The sequence below is a fragment of the Sus scrofa genome, chromosome 14 (genome assembly GCF_000003025.6).
Source record: "Sus scrofa isolate TJ Tabasco breed Duroc chromosome 14, Sscrofa11.1, whole genome shotgun sequence".
Classification (NCBI taxonomy): domain Eukaryota; kingdom Metazoa; phylum Chordata; class Mammalia; order Artiodactyla; family Suidae; genus Sus; species Sus scrofa.
The window spans coordinates 43,498,467-43,511,252 of NC_010456.5; the positions used below are offsets into that span (position 1 = coordinate 43,498,467).

General features: G+C 52.1%; 1 protein-coding gene across 1 annotated transcript in view; it reads left to right on the top strand.

Moving 5' to 3' along the window:
- The window catches only part of MYO18B (myosin XVIIIB), a 219,907-nt gene that overhangs the window by 30,644 nt on the left and 176,477 nt on the right, over nucleotides 1-12,786 (top strand).

The following is a 12,786-nucleotide window of genomic DNA, read 5'->3' on the forward strand; positions in this document are numbered from 1 at the left end:
CCAGTGCGCCTGAGGAATTGAATTGTTAATTGCATTACATTCTGATGAACATACATTTAAATAGCCATGTGTGGCTTGTGCTGTGCTGCCATGTTGAGGAGAGACACCCAGGAACATGTAGGGCAAGGCTGGGTCTGCGCACTAAAGGTGATTATTTCTGTGACATCTTGGAGATGCTGCCCACCATGTGTGCTGAAGCCCACCCAGCTTCCGTCTCCCAAGCCTGCTCCTCCCCTTAACTGTTTGCTGATTTTCTCTGCTTCGAGTTGGTCTCCCCAAGTGGTTCTGATCGTTCCTCCCCTCCCCCTTCCCTATCCAGTCATTCACCTTGCCCTGTAGATACTTTCTGTGACAGCATTTCTGCCCTGACTTCTCTATTCTTCTTGTTATCACCTTAGATTAGGTATTTGCCAATCTTTTTTTTTTTTTTTCCCCTGCTTGGACTATTGCAGTAGCCTCAATGCTGATGCCTTCACTCCTCCTTCATCATGGCCATTGGGCTTCTTTCTAAAACACAGATTTATGTGCCCTTCCCTGCTTGGAGTCCTGTGGCTCGACCTTGTCTGCTAAATCAAGTAAAATTCCTTGGCTTGGCACTCAAGGCCCCTCGTTTCCCTAACCAGTGTCTTCTGGCCCCATGAAAGGTCCCAGGGAAATGGTCAACATCAAGAGCAGTGTGGACCCTGCCTTCATGGGGCTTACGGTGCCATATATTGTGGCTGTGACCTTGTCTAGCTCTTTTCAGTAAGAGTGGCTTCCTGTGGGCCCAGAATATAGTGTTGGAATTTACTCATTGAACAGACACATGCGTACTTGGAGTCCCGTCCTCTGGAACCGTGGGTTGACTCCAGCTGATGTTCTGGGCCATTTCTCAGGGGGCAGCAGACCTCTCTCTGGAATATGCAAGAATATGTACATCATCCCTGCCATTTCTCTACCTGTGGGCCTTGTGGCCTACTCCTTTGATTTTCATACATTTGAGTTGCGTGGGTTGGCCCAGTGATTTGATTTTGGAGATTGCTGGAAGTTATGCTGAGTCAGAAATAGGTAAGGTAGGGATGCCCTGGTTAGTCCAAGCCAAGGGCAGGCGTGCTTGTACTGCGCAAATGTGAAAACGCAAATGCCACTCGCATTTTCCAAAGGCTGGCTCCCCAGCTGTTGGGGCCTCACTGCTCACGGGACTGCACTGTCTCTCACTCAGTTCTGGGCCACCGCATCTGGTCTGCATGCTGTACACCAGGCTGTGAGAACATGTCCCATCACTAGCCCGGGGTGCAGCCTGTAAAACTGGAGTCCCTACTTAGAAAACCCCCACCTCTGCATCTGGCTTGGTCTACACCAGGGTTCAGCAGACCACAGCTCATGCACTGAATCTGCTGCCTGCTCTCATACAGCCTTTAAGCTAAGAATGGCTTTTACATTTTCCATTAGATGAAAACATTTATGTAAGAATAACATTTGGGGACATGTGAAAATTATCTGGTATTCAAATTACAGTGTCCATGATTAAAGTTTCATTGGAACCCAGCCACCCTCATTCACTTCCCTGTCTGTGGCTGAGTGGTTGAGACAGCCTGTGAAGCCCAAAGTAATTTCTCTATGGCATTTTATGGAAGAAGTTGGCCAACCCCTATTCTGTGGGGTCCTATCTCCGTGGAAGATCGCAGCACTGGGGAGTCTTTGTGCCTCTGAACTGCCTAGTTGTTTGGTTGTATGCTGAAAAAAAAAAACATCCTCCTCAGACCCAGCCATCCAGAGAGAGGAGGATATCAGGATTCTAGCTCTTTCGCCAACTTGCTGTGTGACCTTGAGCAAGTCAGTTCTCTCTCTAGTCTGTTTTCAGCTGTGAAATTCTGGAGTTGGGGCAGATCAGAGGTTCTTAATCTAGCATCCGTGTACTCCCTCCCCTATTAAGAGTTTTATGGATTTCAGGGGGGTATTCATTCCCTAAGGCTGTCGTAACAAATTCCCACAGACTGGGTGGCTTAAACAACAGTTCTGGAGGCTTGACATTCAAGATCAAGGTGCTAGCAAAGTCGATTTCTCCTGAGACCTTGCCCCTTGGCTTGCGGATGGCCGCCGCTTCATTTGTCCTCACCTAGTTGCCTTCCATTTGTGTGTCATCTGTGTCCTGATCTTCTCCTCTTTTAAGTAAGGACCCCAGTCTTACTGGATTAGGGTCCACCCAAGTGACCGTTTTTTACCTTAGTCATCTCTTTAAAGGCTTAGTCAACAAATACAGTCACAAGCCAAGGTGCCAAGGGGTAGCACTTCAACATACAAATTCTGAGGAGGGGGGCATAATTTAACCCATAACGCATCCCGGTCTCCAAGACCAGCCCCGTGTGCTCTATGCCCAGACCTGGCCGAGGGAGGGACATGAGAGGCTGTGAGGATAGGGTCCCTCCTTGTGGGTTTATCATCTCATTTAGAGAGATGAGAGTCCTAAACATGAAACCATCTGCCAGCTTTGTAAACAGACTGGGGACCAGTGACGCAATAGCATAGTTCAGATCAGAAAAGCCACTGAAGATTGAGAGTTGGGCCACAGGCGTCTGTAGGTTGGGGATGTGTGGAAGGAAGCAAGCCTGCTTTATTTACACAGTGGAAAACTGAGGCTCAGCAGGTCAAGGTGCAGTAAACTCCAGGGTGTGGGCTTTTGGGTGAGGCAGATTCGAGCTCAAAAGCAAACTCCTCTGAGCTTCAGAGGCCTCCTCTTTCAACAGGCTAAGAATGGGGTCAGTGCGGGGATTCATGGAATAAGGAAGAGAAGGCTGAATTAAGCTGGGTTCCTGGAAGCAGACCCTGAGACGGAGATTTGGGTGCATGTTGTAGCTTTTTATGGAAGGAACCAATAGGGGAGTGAAGGAAGCTAGGGGAGAAGGGGGCAGGCGATGCTAGGTGCCTTGATAAGTGGATTTGCTCTGGGAAGCGGGGGCCAGTGTTGCTGGGGACCTCCGGGAGGCTCTGAAGAACGTGCCTCCTAGTTGCGTATGACCTAAGGGGCAAGGGAGCTGGTGTGGGTCCACCACCTCCTACTGCTCCCTGGCTCAAGATTGCTCAGGGTGGGGGAGGGGGAGAGGGGTGCACCAGCCTCACCCCCAGCCCTCCCCAGGCATCAGCTGAGTGTTGCTGCAGAGAGGAACAGACAGGTACCTGTAGTGACTGGCCAGGGATATGTGTGAGGTGCACCGTGTGGGATGGCCAGGGCAAGGAGTGGTGGGCAGGTCAGTCGTGCCCCTAGCTCAAGGCAGTCCTTCAGTGGATCATTCAGAGCCTTTGTTGACTCTCCCAAGGTGTCACAGCCACGTGCTTCTGTGCTTCTCTGCACTCAACTCAAGCAGGCTGGCTCCTTCCTGGTGCTCACTCGCAAAGCCTGAGAAGAGGGCAGGAGGTGGTGGTGGTGGGGACCCACCTCCTGATTTTCCCTGTTGCGCTTGAGCCCTCTCTGCCTCTGATGTGACAGCCCATTGACCTGAAGTTTGAAGCCTGACTGTCACCTCCTGGGCCACGTAGGGCACCCCCCGGATGTGGGCTCAGCCCCGTACCTATAACAATAAAAGAGAAAGTCACATTTATAAATATTTTATTAATACATGATTATGGCAATAATTTCTCCCAGCCTTCCCCCACCCCTCCTTATAAATTATTTTAAGAGGAGCTGCCGTCAGTCTGCCTGGGAGGCCTGCCTGATGATTTACTTACTATATATTCTGCTCTGGAAGATTTCATAATAGGTTACTCTAAAGTCAGCTATTAAGAATTTCAGCGTCGTATATAAATGTCTTTGCTTTGTGTCATAACAGATCATTTTGAAATATATTAAGAATCATTTCCATTAATCAGGGTTTTTTTTCCCCCATTAAAACGATGCTCTCCTCCCAGTGCGCCTGACTTCCTTAACTTATTTTGAAAGTCTTGATCCTGTTTTAAAAAATAGTATGAGTCCCTGGGGAGATTTCAGGCCTTGTATCTGGACTCAGGGCTTTTGAGCCATCATGGCAGTAACCACCACCGCCACCACCACTGCCAGTATTGGTTTAGCGTCTGACAGTTTCAAAAGCACTCACACCTCGGAGTTCCCGTCATGGCTCAGTCGTTAACAAATCTGACTAGGATCCATGAGGTTGCGGGTTTGATCCCTGGCCTCGCTCGGTGGGTTAAGGATCCGGCATTGCCGTGAGCTGTGGTGTAGGTTGCAGACACGGCTTGGATCCTGCGTTGCTGTGGCTCTGGAGTAGGCCAGCAGCTATGGCTCCGATTTGACCCTTAGCCTAAGAACCTCCATATGTCATGAGAGCGGCCCAAGAAATGGCAAAAAAAAAAAAAAAAAAACAAACCACTCACACCTCTCTTGTGCCTTTTGATCTGATTGGATTCAGACAGCAACCCGGTGAGAAAGGATAGTTCCATGGTCAAGGGTCAGCCTCTGGGCTTAGCCTCCCTGAACCTCAGTCTCCTCCTCTGTAAAACGGGGCTAACGATGGCACCCACTCTGTAGACCTGTCATGAGGATTAATTGAGTCGATGCCAAAAGGCGTGGAACCCAGGATTTGCTCACAGGGGGCGCTTTGTAAGAGGAGGAGTGCAGTTTATCTGACATCACATGGTGAGTAGGTCCAGGGTGAGGTTTGGAACCACGGCTGGTCGGCCTGGAAGGATCACTCCACTGCCCTGGACTTTGCCAAGGGTGGTTAGGGTCATTCCTTGCTGGAGACTCGACTTGTTTTCCTGGGCCCCTTGCTGCGTGCTTACAGACCCAATGTCACCACACAGCCTTTGAACAACCCAGGAGAGGTGAGAACCATCAGAGGCCCATTTTACAGAGGAGGAAACTGAGGTCTGCCAGAGAGATTCATCCACACGCTCCAGGGCACACAGCTAAAGCCAGAGGTGAGATTTGGACCCAGGTCTGTCCAGGCGCTGAGCCCAACACTCCTTGGCCCCGTGTGCTGCTCTTCTGTCCTCAGGTTCCAAGGGCTGGTGATGTCACGTTTTCACTGGATTACTCTGAGCTCTTTTTACTCATGATGCTTCTGATACCACATATGCGAGGTTTCCCTTATACCAGCCAGTCCTCTGGTTCTTCTGACTGGGTGTCTTACAGTTGGGTCCAGTTCTGACTCTGCCTGGAGTTAGTGCAGGTTAAGAGCTCAGTCCCACAGGGACAGGTGTTCAGACACCAATCAGACTCCTGACTGGCCGGCTGTCAAGTGAGGTTCCCACAAACCCTCCTCAGGTTTGATAATTTGCTGGAATGACTCACAGAACTCAGGAGGCCACTTGCCTGTTACCTGTTTATTATAAAGTATGCAACTCAGGAACAGCCAAGCGGAAGAGAGGCACGGGGCAGTTAGGACGGGCTTCCATGCCCTCGCTGTGTGTGAAAACCTCCCAGCACCTCCATGTGCAGCCCAGAAGCTCCCAGCATGGAGGTGTCAGTACACAAGCACGATTGACTGAATCTTTGGCCCTGGGATTAACTTCATTGCGAGCCCTTCATCTCTCCCTGGAGGTCAGGGAATGGGGCAGAAAGTTCTCAGCTTCTAAGCATGAGCCTTGGTCTTTCTGGTGACCAGCCCTGTCCCCAAGCTCTCTAGAGCCCCCAGTCACTGGTCATTAGCATAAAAAGCCACTATTACCACTTTAGAGAATCCAAGTGTTTTAGGAGCTGTATGCCAGAAACCACAAAGAAATATACATTTTTCACAGGTGCCAATTCACAAGCTCTGTGCAACAGCCCCCAGACCTGCTGGCCCCATAAAAGGCCACTGAGCCCATGTGGGTTGGTGCCAGACTGATGGGTACCCAAGCCCTCAGTTCACCACATGGTCCCAACATGCTCATGGTTCTTGCTCAGTTGGACTTCTCCACAGGGATCCTTCAGCACCCACATCACACACTGGCCCTCAGGTCCCTCTGAGCCACCTCCTTTGGCGGGGGATATAGCCTCTTGCCCTTGAAGTCCCATCAGGTCCCCACTGATTCCGTGTCCCTGCACATCAGGTTCCACTGTGACCCTCCCTCATCGCCTTCTCAGTCCGTTCAGCCCCTGTGGCTTGGTGTTCTTGACTCCAGAACGTTGGTTGCCTCTGGGGCTCTGGATCACCCTCTGTCATCAGTAGCGCCCAGGGTAGCCTCAGAGAGGATGCCTCCCCTCAGGATGTGGCAGGGAAGGCACACGGGTGCATCCAAGTCAGTCCTGGGTTCAGGTCTCAGCTGGTGTGACCTCACCTCAGCTGGCAGAGGGAGAAAGGGTGGTATAGAGCTGTCTCAGGCTCACCCATGGTCACAGTGCTGGTAATGCTGGGACCCTGGGCCACTTCCTGTGGACAGGCAAGGTGGCTCCTGCCTTAGCTGGTTGGAGTAGAGGGGCTCTCTTTCTGCCCTGTGTCTCCCCTTCCTTTCTGTCACTCAGGCTCACTTACCCTGACGGGTGCCTTGGGAACGTGGTGGGAGGGACGCTGAGGGCTGCCTTTGCAAGGCTGGCAGAAAACCCTGGGTGATCTGGCATCGAGGTTGGTCTGCTGTTAATCTAGACTTGGGGCCCACCAGCCATATCCAACCTTGTGTTTCTGCCCTTTGGGAAAATGTGGCCCATGGAACAATCAGCTGGCACTCCTGTGTTTTGAATGGTGGCAAAGGGACAGTCTCTGGAGCTCCCTTGACCAGGAGAGGGTGCAGAGGAGGGAAAACCCCAGGCCTTGCAGTTGGGCCAAGCTGGCCTTGAATCCAGGATCCTCCATTTTCTGATTTCACCTGTGCAAGAGATTTTTGCCCCTCGACCACAGCTTCCATGGCTGTGAAATGGTAAAACCTTCTACATCATTGGATAGGCAGGTAATGGATGCATGCCACCTGGCACCCAGTAGTACTCAGCAAACCCTAGCTCTCTTTTCTTTGCAGAGCACTTCTGTTGTCAGTTGTCAGTATGGGGGTCAAAGCCTGCCCCTGAGGTGGGCTGGGTGGGGGTCCTGAGGCCCATTTCCTGGACAGGTGCCTCCGAGAGCTGTGGCTCCTTGTTGAAGGGCACATGACGAGACGGCTCTGCTAGTGAACAGCAGCCTCAGAACTGAAGTCCAGTTTTGGACTCTCAGTCCAGTGCTCTTTGCACAACTCTGCAGAAGGTCCTGAGGGCCAGGGACAGTACAGGGCAGTGGCCAGATCAGTGGGGAGTGACACAGACTTGGGCTCAGGTGGAAGCAAAGGTTCCAGCACTTGCCAGCTTGAGGCTGGGCGGGTCACTGCGCTGCAGAAGGAATAAGCCCCAGGCTCCGCAGCTTGAACAGCTATCGTTTTATTATGTCTCCACGCTCCTGTGTGCCTACAGTGTGCAAGGGCTCTGCTGGGCTGTGGTCTGGGGGTGACTGACACAGAAGCAGTGGGGACTGCAGTCGGCCAGGCACCCCCTCTCTCTGTATCTCAGCTCTCAGGTCACCCATGTGGGCCTCTTTGGGCTTCCTCTTGAACCTCTTCCTCGTGGCTCCAGGGCTCCAGCGCAAGTGTCCAGAGAGCAGCCTGGAGCTACATCACCTCTTCTGAGCTGGCCTCAGCTGTCACATGGTGTCACTGCTGCCACATTCCACTGGTTATAAGCCTATCACAGCTTCAAGGGCCGAGAGATCTAGACCCCAACCCTGGTGTGAGGGAGTGGCAAAGTTCTAGAACATAGAGAATGAGAAATATTGGTGTGGCCATCTTTTGCCACAGTGGCCTTGAGCAAGGAACTGTCACTTTCTAAGGCTCAGTCTTCCAACCTGTAAAATGGGATTGGAAAGAGTAGTGACTTTACAGACTACCATGGAGATGAGCTGAGGTGTATGTCAAGGCCTTAGCACAGTGCTGGGCACACGCAAGAGCAGGCTGCTGTAAGGTAGGATGTTGCAAGGCTTGTAGCTGCTTCCCAGCTCCCCACTGAGATAGCAGGAGGAGCTCCTGGGATTTCTGCTCCCCACTTTTATTACCAGTGCCCCCCACTGTCCTCTGATGCCCCCTGAAGACCCTCTTCCCAAGAAGAGTGAGTCAAGGATGAACTCAGAGCCCTTTTTGCAGCAAGAAACTGTTTCTCTGTCCCAGAGCCTCTTGGCTGTGTGAGATTAAAACCAGACATGACCCCCTCCCAGGAAAGAGCTCCCTGATAAAATCCTCTCAGCGTCTCCCTGTTCCACAGGGCAGCCCAGGGCCAGCAGAGACTCACCTGTGTTCTTGCTTTTAATTCCACAGTCACTCTGACAGGTAGGGAAGGAATTCCCACTTTGCAGTTCAGGATGCTAAGGCTCAGAGAGGTTATGTAACATCATCACCAAGGTCAAACAGTGTCATGTGGTGGATGCTAGTAGCCAAGGTTAGAATCAGGGCCTTTCTACCTCTAAAGCTGGTGTTCTTCTCTTCCACAAGGCCTCCCACCTGGCCCAGTCCTTGGGTTCATCCTGGGTGCCTGGACCTCCACCCCCCTCATGAGAAAATTTCCCAGCTCCGCCTCCAGCCTCCAATCCTGTCCCTTCACCCGGAAGGTCATCTGCCAAGCAGAGCTGAGGCTGGAGAGCTAAAGGTGTGGCTCTGGGTCTTAGCTGACCTGTTTGATCCCATTTCTCTGCGTGATCTGTGACTCTTGACCTCTGATCCTCAGTGTCCTCACCTGTAGATTGGGGGTAATAGGAGTGCCTACCTCCTGGGGCCCTTGGGAAGTGATGTGATTTACTCTGAAAATGTAAAGCTCTGTCATCCTTGTTATTATTAACGGAAAATCTATCTGCCATTCAGGTGTTTTGATGGCGAAGCTGGAGTCTGCAGAGCTGACTCAGGCTGGTCTTTAATCCTCTCCAATTCCTGTGGCCCCATAGCTGTAAGGGGTGACATAAGCCCTGTTTAAATAGCCTGAGATTCTTTGTCACTCTGCCAGCTGTCCCTCGTTAACTCTGTAAAAATGACAGTAGTATTCAGAATTCAACATAACAAGGATAGGCGGTATCTTCCTCGATGGCCAAGTTGCCTTGCTTTCCTTTGGCTCTGAAAGCCTATGGGAGGTTGCCTTTATCTGTTTTTTACTAAATTTGCGTGTCCACTTGTCACTAAGTGCCTCATATATGACACAGTTGGGCCCAGGTATAGCACAGGGAGGGGCTCTGAAGTGGGCTGGTGGCGAGGGGCCAGCCATCAGCCACTGCTCCCTGCTGCCCTAATGACGTCAGTCCCCGAATGGATGGGGCTGTAACTCGGGGAGCCTGGAGGGACCGCAGGAAGGAGAGATGATGGCGGTAATGACAGAGGCCCAGCGCCCCCCCCCGCCCGCCCCCCACCTTCTGCTGGGACTCCTGCCATCTAGCAGCCTGCGCAGTCCATCCAAGGACTGACGCTTCCCAAGCCAGGGCAGGACCCGAGCACAGAAGGCTGAGGGAAGCAGTAACAGCGATGCTGTCAGTGTGAAGCAGTCATTGTAGATTCAAATACCTGGTGGGTGGGTTTACTCTTGTTTTGTTTTAAAACAACTGCATGAGGATTTCTCATTGTGACTCAGGAATAACAAACCCCACTAGGATCCATGAGGATGTGAGTTTGATCCCTGGCCTCCCTCAGTGAGTTAAGGATCTGGTGTTTTCTATGAGCTGTGGTGTAGGTTACAGATCTGGCTTGGATCTGGTGTTGCTGTGGCTGTGGTGTAGGCCAGCAGCTGTAGCTCCTATTCAACCTCTAACCTGGGAACTTCCATATGCTACACCTGTAGCCCTAAAAAGCAAACAGAAACAGCAGAAAACAAAAACCAAAGAAACTCTGAAAAAACCAAAAACTTCATGAGTGACATATAAAGTTGTCTTCCTATGAAAAATGGAAACAAAACAGACGAGCATAGAATGTCAAAAGCAGGTTCCACCCCCTGATCCTCCTGCTCTCAAAGGTGACTGTTGTTGAGGTGTAAGGGTGACATCACGACTGAAGAGCTATACTGACACATAGTTACTAACTGAAGCCCCCCACGGGTTTGCCGGGTTTGCCGTGGTGTCGTAGGTTCTCTGGATTTTGACAGATGTGCCGTGTCATGTATCCACTGTGGCCCTGTGACACAGGACAGTTCTGCTACCCTAAGAGGCTGCCTTTTTTTTTTTCCTCTTAAACTTTTTGATTTGAAATCATCAGGACACAGAAATAGTTAGAACAGTCACATTGAGTCCCCTGAACCCTTCTCCATTCGGTGGCCGACATGGCTGTAGTCCATGTCAAAACCAGAGAGTAGATACGGCTGTGTAGTGACACAGTGGTCACAGTGTGGCCCCCACTGCAGGCCTCAGTTCCAGGCATTTAAAGACTGAGCACGAGGAGTTCCCTGGTGGCTCAGCAGGTTAAGGATCTGACATCACTGTGGCTTGGGTCACTGCTGTGGTCCTGGTTTGATCCCTGGTCTGGGAACCTCTGCATACCATGTGCTTGACAAGAAAAAAAAAAAGAAAAAGAGCCGAGCATGAGCTCCATCTATGTCCATGAAAAATACATAGGTTGGGTGGGTGGTTGGCTGCTGTTTTTACGTAAATAGGGTCACACAGGCTCCATTTCCATGCTTTCACAATGAGGCTGGGGCCTTTCTGCCTCTTGGTTCGTAGAGATGCCTCTCGTTCTCTCTGCTGACTGTGGGGCCTGCCCAGAGAGGGGGCCTCTGCTTATGTTGCAGTTTTCTGCGCTGATGGTCACTCAGGTTGTTTCCTGCCTTGGGGTGTTCTAAATAACGTCACACGGTCATCCTCATGTGTGGAGGTGGTAAGCCTTCTGGAGGCATGGTTTCCTGGACCTGGGCCTGCTGGACCAGAGGGCTGTGGTTGGGGTTGAACATTTCAGTGAACACAGCCCAAGCCCCCTCCCCGGATGTCCACGCGGGCTGGCTTACTGCACTCTCACAAGCCCGTGGGTCCCCAGACACCCAGAGTCTGGGCCCTTGCTGCGGTCTTGCTGCTCCACCCCCTCCTTCCCTCTGCCCCCACCCTGGTCCTCCTCACCCTTCCCTTCCTCCCTCATTTCTCCCCTTCCTCTCTCTCCCCTCCCTCCTTCTCTCCTCCTTTCCTATCTTCTCCTCCATGTCTATTGGGTGGCAGACCCTCGGCTGCCCCGAGACACCATCTGCACTTTCCAAGACAAAATTTCAGTCTGATCCAGGGAGGGCGATCCAGACAGGTGCACTGGAGATGCCAAGGGAAAAATCTAGGAGGGAGACACCCAAGGTGCAGGGTGGTCAGCCCCACCCAAGGAGTCCTGGGTCCTGGGACCCCTGAGCTGAATCTCCCAAGCTGAGGGGAGATCAGAGTGGATGCACCAGACAGAGAGCCTCAGTGAGCAGAGGTGTGGTGGCTGGAGCAAGGCCTGGGGCCTCCGTGTTCCCATCTGCAAAGCGCCAACCTCAGCCCTTGGCCCTGGTGCTGTGGGACTGAAGCCAGACTCAGGTGGAGGGAGGATTCCCATGGGGCCCTAGAGTAGGCCAGGGCACCCCCTGAGGCTGGTCCCTTCCTGGGCCCATCCACCGCCTGCCTTCCTGTGGTCACAGGCACCCAGCTGGTGGCTTGGCTTCCTGCCCGACAGCTGCCGAAGCCGGGCCTATTCTGGGCCACTGGCAAGGATTTATTCTGCGTTTTCTGAGCATATTGAATTCATTCATTAAGCCAGAATGGCTGCTGTGGGATGCAAACAATTATATTTTAAAAAGCCACAAAACCCTGAAGTGGCTGATGCTGGAAGGCGCCCCACTGGCAGCCCCAGGCTTTGGGAGGGCGGGGTGAGGAGGCTGGAAGCCTGAGGGAGCAGGCTTCAGGTTGGCCCAGCCACTCTGTCTGGGTGGGACCCTGCGAAAGCCCCTCCCGTCTTTCTAGGCTCTGTTTCCCATAAGTAATGACAGCAGCTGACGTTATCCAATGCTCACAGGGTGCAGGAATAGGAGCTTTGCCCATCTCAGTGATCCTGTGGAGTAGGCGCCATCACCCCATTTTACAGATGAGGAAACAGGCTCAGAGAGGGGAAAAGACTTGCCTAACAGGGGTGGACTGGACACTCCCTGGGGTCTCTTAGCCGTGCCCATCAGAGACTCCTTTAAGCAGTGACTCAGCGAGAACTCAACTGTAAACGCATGGACCACCCTTCAGACAGAAGGCGGAGCATAACAACACTGCTGACAGCCATGATGATGATGGAACTATTAACTGTCACTGTTTAGTGAGAATCTCCTCTCTGCCAGGCGTGAGTTAATTGTCTTGCATGGTTATTCCACTTAATCCTTGTAACCCTGTGTGGTGGGTTATCCCCGATTTATGGGTGAGTCAGTGGAGGCTCAGAGAGGTAAAGGGAGTTATCTAAGGCCCTGGACGTGGGCAAAGGAGGATCCCAGTTTGGGACTGAGAAGTTCTGTCTTTGAAGCCTTCCTCCCCTTCATGCCATGCCCTGCTGGATGGTCCACGGCATAATCAATATACGAGAACTTAGTTATCATACGTTTTCATGTGGTTTTCACACTGATGAGATTGAGTGCTTAGCACAGGGCAGGCACGCAGTGAGTACTCAGGAAACACCAGCTATTCCTGGGCTTTCCTTGGACCCTTGCTAATAGCTTCAGAGGAGACTATAAGTTGAGGGACTCCTGCCCAGGCTGCCTTGGTGAGGGAGGGACTCTTGAATGTGGAAAGAGCATTGGACAGGGGTCCAGCCGGCGCTGGGTTTAATCCCAGTTTCTGCCTCACTAGCCATGTGACCTCATGGGAGTCATTCAATGGGTGCTGGCTCCACCCCCACAGGCTTTGCCCCTGCAGTTTCTCC